This window comes from Zophobas morio, unplaced genomic scaffold, assembly GCF_036711695.1.
Source record: "Zophobas morio isolate AGI-343-1 ecotype UQ-CSIRO unplaced genomic scaffold, CSIRO_AGI_Zmor_V1 ptg000008l, whole genome shotgun sequence".
In the NCBI taxonomy this organism is placed as follows: domain Eukaryota; kingdom Metazoa; phylum Arthropoda; class Insecta; order Coleoptera; family Tenebrionidae; genus Zophobas; species Zophobas morio.
Genome location: NW_026972113.1, coordinates 6249553 through 6257391, shown reverse-complemented (window position 1 = coordinate 6257391; position 7839 = coordinate 6249553).

Sequence of the window (7839 nt, the reverse complement as noted above, 5' to 3'; positions counted from 1 at the left end):
CTCACACCGCAAAACTTCATACCAATATTCAATAAAGTCGCAAAAACAATTTGTGAACTAATTCCTCTCGCTATAGGACGCCCAATTTAACTTTGCCAATTAATCGAAAAACTTTAAGCGCCCCCAAATTAAAATACCTGATTGCGATGCAAAGTAATTACTGTAAACGTCAACTAAACTAATTAAAACAAAATCGCAACAACTGCCAATGGCAGGCCGTGAAATGCCTGTGGTGGTTGCGGCAGCTCACCTCACACAGGAACAAAGAGCTCTTTGTCGCTTAGCCTCTAATCCTTTGAACACAACACCTACAATAACCCAAATGGACCTTTCGAGCCAAGTCAGGCAGAAAAAGATCTGTCAAAACTGCGTCTCTATTGTGGAAATTGCGAATAGCGTTATAAAATTTAAATTTACAAGCAGGAAATTTTGCATTTTGGGCGAGGTTGGACGATGTCCCTTGGACGGGTACTATCAATCAGGGGTTACAAGATGTTTTTACTCTGAGACGTTGAGTGAAACATGGCAAAAGTGTTTTGAAGCACTGAAAACATATTGTGGTAGGATGGAGACCCTTGCGCAAAAGTTGGGCTTCTTGGATTTCGGTTCCTGATGGGGTGACCGAAGGACGTTTGAAGAATGGGTATTGTGTTTGAGTAATGTAGGAGCCATGCGAAAATTAAAGCAATAGTTTTGTTGCTGTTTTGTTAAGTTATATAATATAATATAATACATATAGAGAGAGTGAAGATATTATGTAAAAAATATACATATAATAAGAACAACAATATACAACTCGAATTTTACTGATACATATTACATTATTTAAATTTCATAAAATAACATATTCCTACACTTCAGTTTATGAATCCGCCTTTAGTTTTTATTCTAAGCATCTACATTTTACTGTACTTCGGGAAATTCCATCTAATACCTGAGACCAATTTTTTTTATAAGTAAGCATTTGTGTCGACCATTTTTTTTAAATAAAACCTCAACGTGCTCGCTGCACTCGCATTCTAAATGCTCGTTTTTTAAAGTTAAACAGACTTTAGTGATCACAAACAATTTTCAAACTTATATTTTTACATAACACCAAAATTGTTCTTAAAAATTTAGCTTCTCTGTGAAACCAACAAATATATTTTTTAAATTACATCTGAATGTGCTCGCTACGCTCGCATTATATTTTATGTACGACTTGTTTAAAAAGTTATCACCTGACCTGTACTGTATTGACAGTTTATTCGTCAGTTAATTGACCTTAACTGTCAAATCGAATGGGAACGAGTTAGCGTTGCCAACATAAACATTTATAACATTAAATTTCACTGTCTGCTCGACGATTTTTTTGGACGATATGCCCCCCTTAACATTAATTTTTTCGTTTCTCCCGTTTCAGACGTACCATACGTCAAAAAAGACATGCCCTTCCTCGGCCCATTGTCTCTAATCCCATCGTTTTTAATGGTCTTCCTCCCCCACCCCGCACCCTTTACTGCATCTTCGCAAATTTCACCTCGTTCCAATAATTCGACAAGCAACGGACGTTGTAAAAATAAATTGCGTTATTATGGTCGAGTTTTGCGACGGACGACTCAGTTTCTCTTCCTTGTTATAAATATTTAAGTGAATTGTTGGAAAGTTTCGAGGAAAAATGACGACAATAAACAACTTTGACTTGTTTATTACGGCACGTTGCGTTTTTCTAGGCCGATCGGTACACCCATTTGCATAATTTTGCCATTTTATGGGCGATTTTTATTGAACAGAATTGGGTCTGTTTGGCAGGTGACGCAAAACAACAACAGATGTCGTAAATTATCGAAATTCGAAAACGAAAGCGGGCTAATTCACCGGCTGGTCGTCTCAAAAACGCCGCCAACGATTTTAAGTTGGCAGAATTGAAGTAATTAATTAAAACGGGAGCGAGAGAGGGGGTTAGTAGTGGTGTTATTTGTGATGAGCGGTGGCGAGGGTTTAATTGCCGCTCTGTGTGGATGAAGTTGCGTTTAGCAGCATGAATTGCACAAAATTTTCTCCGAATTCGTCAGTTTTTAAATGGTGTTTAAGCGATAATTATCGAGGTGTTGTTGAGGAGGTATTGTGAGGCGCCACAAAAGTGGACATTGGCCATATCATTAATAAAAACGGTGACGGGTACAGCGGCGACTAAATATCTCTCGGTGTGTGAGAAGAGTGCAGAAGAGGGACAAAGTAACAATGATCATCTTCTGTCACCGAACGGGTTATAAATGGCATCGTAAAAGCAAAATTTTTGAAAGCGAAAGCAAAAAATACACAATAGGACCAGTAGCTAAGGCATTACACAACAAAGGGAGCTCGTAAATGCCTTGGTTAAAGAATTATTTAACCCATTGTGGCTGCCGGAGACCTGCACATGGCTATACTCATTACAGATTTTACACGGAGATTTATGCCCTCTCTTGTGTCAACCCACACCCGGCTCTAATGGCTGGTCAGGGCTGAAGAAAAAAAAGCACACTGAAGAGAAAGCGGTGCCTTCGAACTATTCTTAACAACATAAATACAAAGAATAGAATACAATAATAAATTTATATAGTCCGGGTGCGGCATTAGTTACATCGCAATGTTATAATTTAATTGCATTACTTTGCAACTATCAAACTGTACCAAAATTCCGCCACAATAAAGTGAGAGCTCTTTCTAGTTTAACAAAAAATTACAAGTGTGTAAGCAACGAAGCGAAATTCGTGCCTGGTTAAGCCTTTAGGGCTCCAAATCCTTTAAGCTCCTAAATACGTTTCAACCGCCTTCGGTCGGCGTCTTTACGTGAATTTAAGCCCCAACACTTTACAAAATGGATAAAGGAGTACTGATATGTGCTAAGCGAACCCTTTCAAGAGGTGTCCGTAGATGAATTGGAGTGCAATCGCCCGGCAACTTTCAGAGGGTAAACAACGATCCTGTATCGACAAAGAAACAAAATCTCTTCAAGGATAAGTAATGGTAAATATGAATCAAAGTAGAAGAAATGCCGAGTCAGACCGGTGCTGCTATCTGGAGGGTGGATCGATCGTGAAGGGGATGGTGGCTGTTTATTATATTCGAGGCGCGGGATAAGTGTGCAGGATGGGTGCAGATGTCGCCATTTTAAGATTGATTTTAAACCCAAATATTACTGTTGCGAGCGCAGCGAGCACGTTTATGTCATTAAAAATTACTCTTTGTAATGTTTGAATCTCTGGAAGGAGTATAAAAAATTCAGAGTATTCAGAATTTTCAGACTTTCAGAGCCTTTAGATTGTCTAGAACTTCCAGAATCTTTATGATCCAGATCTTTTGCGTCTCTAGAATTGATTAATTTTCTGGAATATTTAAGCTCTACAAGCTATTTAGAAGTTCTAGAATACTTAGAATTTCTGGGATCTCTAAAATTTGTAAATTATCAAGAATCGTTCGAAAAATCTTCAGAATTTCAGAGTCTTGAAAGTCTTCAGAATCTCTTCTCTGACACTGTTGCAACCTGGAATTTATTAAATTTCAACAGTATTTATGACTTCTAGAATTTTTATAGGGTCTACAGTATTTCTCAGTTTTCTGGAATATCTAAGACTTCGAGGATCTCTAAAATTTGATAATAAAATAATAAAAGGTACAGACATTTTGGAAATCTTTGAATCATTGCAAGAACTTTTAGAATCTTCTGAACGGCGAAAATCTCTGGAATCTTTCTGATCTACAGTATTTATGATTTCTAGGATCTTAACGTCCATAGAATATCTAGAATTTCTGGAATGCCTAGGATTTCTAAGATCTCTTCAACTTTAAAATCTCAAAAGTTAAATCTCTAGGAAATCGCTGGAATTTATTGAGTTTCTACAGTATTTATGATTTTGTAGGATGCTTCATGTCTGTAACATATCTAGGATTTCTGAAATATTTAGGATTTCTAGGATCTCCAAAACCCGTAAAATCGCAAAAGTTACAGAAATTCTGCAACTCTTTGAATCGTTGGAAGAATCTTCAGAATTACAGGAATTCCTGGAATCTCTCTAAAATCTATAATATCTGAAAATTTGGAGGGATTTTGAAAATCTTTAAAGTTTTGGAGGAATTTTTAGAATTTCAGGATATTCATGATCTTCAGAATTTTGAGAATCTTTGGAATCTTTCTCATCCCTGGAATTTATTGAATGTCTCCAAGATTTATTATCTCTAATTTCCTTAAGGACTATAGTGTATATCTAAGATTTCTGGAATATCCGGGATTTCTAGAACACCTAAAATCTATAAAATCTCAAAAGTTACAGAGATTTTGAAAATCTTTGAATCGTTGGAAGAATCTTCAGAATTTCAGGAAGTTCAAGATCTTCAGAATCTTGAGAATCTCTGGAATCTTTCTTATCCCTGGAATTTACTGAATTTCTCCAAGATTTTGAAAATCTCTGAATCGTTGGAAGAATATGCAAAATTTCAGAATCTTCAAGCTCTCCAAAAACGTAAGAATCCCTGGAATTTATTAAATTTCCGCAGTCTTAAGACTTATAGTGTATATAAAGTTTCTGGAATATCTAGGATCTCTAAAATCTATAATATCTGAAAATTTGGAGGCATTTTGAAAATCTCTAAAGTTTTGGAGGAATTTTTAGAATTTCAGGATACTCATGATCTTCAGAATTTTGAGAATCTCTAGAATCTTTCTCATCCCTGGAATTTATTGAATGTCTCCAAGATTTATGATCTCTAATTTCATTAAGTATATCTAAGATTTCTGGAATATCCGGGATTTTTAGCACATCTAAAATCTATAAAATCTCAAAAGTTACTAGGAATCTGAAAACCATTAAATCGTTTAAAAAATCTTCAGAATCGTGAGAATCTCTGGAATCTTGCGGATCTCTGAAATTTGTTGAACTTCTACAGTATTTATGATTTCCAGAATCTTAACATCTATAGAATATCTAGAATTTCTGGAATATCTCCGATTTCTAGGATCTCTAAAATTGTGAAATCTCAAAAGTTACAGAGATTTTGAAAATCTTTGAATCGTTGGAAGAATATGCAAAATTTCAGAATCTTCAAGATCTCCAAAAACGTGAGAATCCATGGAATTTATTAACTTTCTGCATCCTTAAGGCCTTTAGTGTATATAAAATTTCTGGAATATCTAGGATCTCTAAAGTTTATAAAATCTCAAAAATCAGAAGGATTTTGAAAATCTTTGAATCTTTGGAAGAATCTTCAGAATTTCAGGAAGTTCAAGATCTTCAGAATCTTGAGAATCTCTGGAATCTTTCTTATCCCTGGAATTTATTGAATTTCTCCAAGATTTTGAAAATCTCTGAATCGTTGGAAGAATATGCAAAATTTCAGAATCTTCCAGCTCTCCAAAAACGTAAAAATCCCTGGAATTTATTAAATTTACGCAGTCTTAAGACCTATAGTGTATATAAAGTTTCTGGAATATCTAGGATCTCTAAAATCTATAATACCTTAAAACTTGGAGGGATTTTGAAAATCTTTAAAGTTTTGGAGGAATTTTTAGAATTTCAAGATATTCATGATCTTCAGAATTTTGAGAATCTCTAGAATCTTTCTCATCCCTGGAATTTATTGAATGTCTCCAAGATTTGTGATCTCTAATTTCCTTAAGGACTGTAGTGTATATCTAAGATTTCTGGAATATCCGGGATTTCTAGAACACCTAAAATCTATAAAATCTCAAAAGTTACAGAGATTTTGAAAATCTTTGAATCGTTGGAAGAATCTTCAGAATTTCAGGAAGTTCAAGATCTTCAGAATTTTGAGAATCTCTGGAATCTTTCTTATCCCTGGAATTCATTGAATTTCTCCAAGATTTTCAAAATCTTTGAATCGTTGGAAGAATATGCAACATTTCAGAATCTTCAAGCTCTCCAAAAACGTAAGAATCCCTGGAATTTATTAAATTTCTGCAGTCTTAAGACCTATCGTCTATATAAAGTTTCTGGAATATCTAGGATCTCTAAAATCTATAATATCTGAAAATTTGGAGGGATTTTGAAAAACTTGAAAGTTTTGGAGGAATTTTTTGAATTTCAGGATATTCATGATCTTCAGAATTTTGAGAATCTGTAGAATCTTTCTCATCCCTGGAATTTATTGAATGTCTCCAAGATTTGTAATTTCTAATTTCCTTAAGGACTGTAGTGTATATTTAAGATTTCTGGAATATCCGGGATTTCTAGAACACCTAAAATCTATAAAATCTCAAAAGTTACAGAGATTTTGAAAATCTTTGAATCATTGAAAGAATCTTCACCATCGTGAGAATCTTTGGAATCTTTCCTATCTCTGGAATTTATTGAATGTCTTCAAGATTTATGATCTCTAATTTCCTTATGGACTATAGTATATCTAAGATTTTTGGAATATCCGGGATTTCTAGAACATCTAAAATCTATAAAATCTTAAAAGTTACTGGGATTCTGAAAACCATTAAATCGTTTAAAAAATCTTCAGAATCGTGAGAATCTCTGGAATCTTGCGAATGTCTGAAATTTGTTAAGCTTCTACGGTATTTATGATTTCCAGAATCTTAACATCTATAGAATATCTAGAATTTCTGGTATATCTCCGATTTCTAGGATCTCTAAAATTGTGAAATCTCAAAAGTTACAGAGATTTTGAAAATCTTTGAATCGTTGGAAGAATATGCAAAATTTCAGAATCTTCAAGATCTCCAAAAACGTGAGAATCCCTGAAATTTTTCGGATCCCTGGAATTTATTAAATTTCTGAAGCCTTAAGGCCTATAGTGTATATGAAATCTCAAAAATTAGAAAGATTTTGAAAATCTTTGAATCTTTGGAAGAATCTTCAGAATTTCAGGATCTTCAAAGTCTTCAGAACCGTAAGAATCCCTGGAATCTTTCGCATCTCTGGAATTTATTGAATTTCTGCAGTATTTATGATTTTTAGGATCCTTAAGGTCTCTAAAATCTCAAAAAATACAGAAATCTTTGATCACTGGAAAAATCTTCGAAATTTCAGTATCTTCAGAATGGTAAGAATCTCTTGAATCTCTCTCATCCCTGAGATTTATTGAATTTTTACAAGATTTATGACCTCTAATAGTCTTAAGGCCTATAGTATATCTATGATTTCTGGAATATCCATGATTTCTAGGATCTCTAAAATCTGAGATTTATTGTTATTATTATTTTATTATTACAACTGAACCCAAACAACTTCGGTAAGACTCTTTCTTGAGTACATATTTTTGAAACTAAAATTAAAAAGGTTTCAGGTTTTATTAAAAAAAATCGGTATTAAGGTATGTATACAATTTTCAGGAAAAGTTTGTGTGTGTGTGGGGGGGGGGGGGGGAGGGGATAAATGGATACATTTTGAATAACGATATACAACGCTTTCGATGACCTTAAATTGCAAAATGTTATATAATTTTATTTTTTTTTTTCAAAATGTGGATGTCTAGGGTAAAAAACTCAAAACGGATTTATAAACCACAAGTACAAAAGTACATATGTTATTTTATAAAATTTACTATTGTAATTGAATTTTGGAAAATTAGTAACAATTTAGTAACAGGTAAGGTACGAGACAAAAAATTATCACGGTGCAATTTTTTAAGAATTTTTTATTATCTAGACCTTTGACTAAATAATACACCCAGTAGAGGTTAATTTAGTATACAAAATGCTTTTTTCAGTGATATTTTTGCATCAAATAATTTCTGATCTGTGAAAACTCAATTGTGTCAAGAAATTTTGAGACAAAAAATTATCACGCTTCACTTTTTGTATAAAAATCAATTAGAAAAACGTAGTATGCGTAATTGTTGTTTATTTGTATG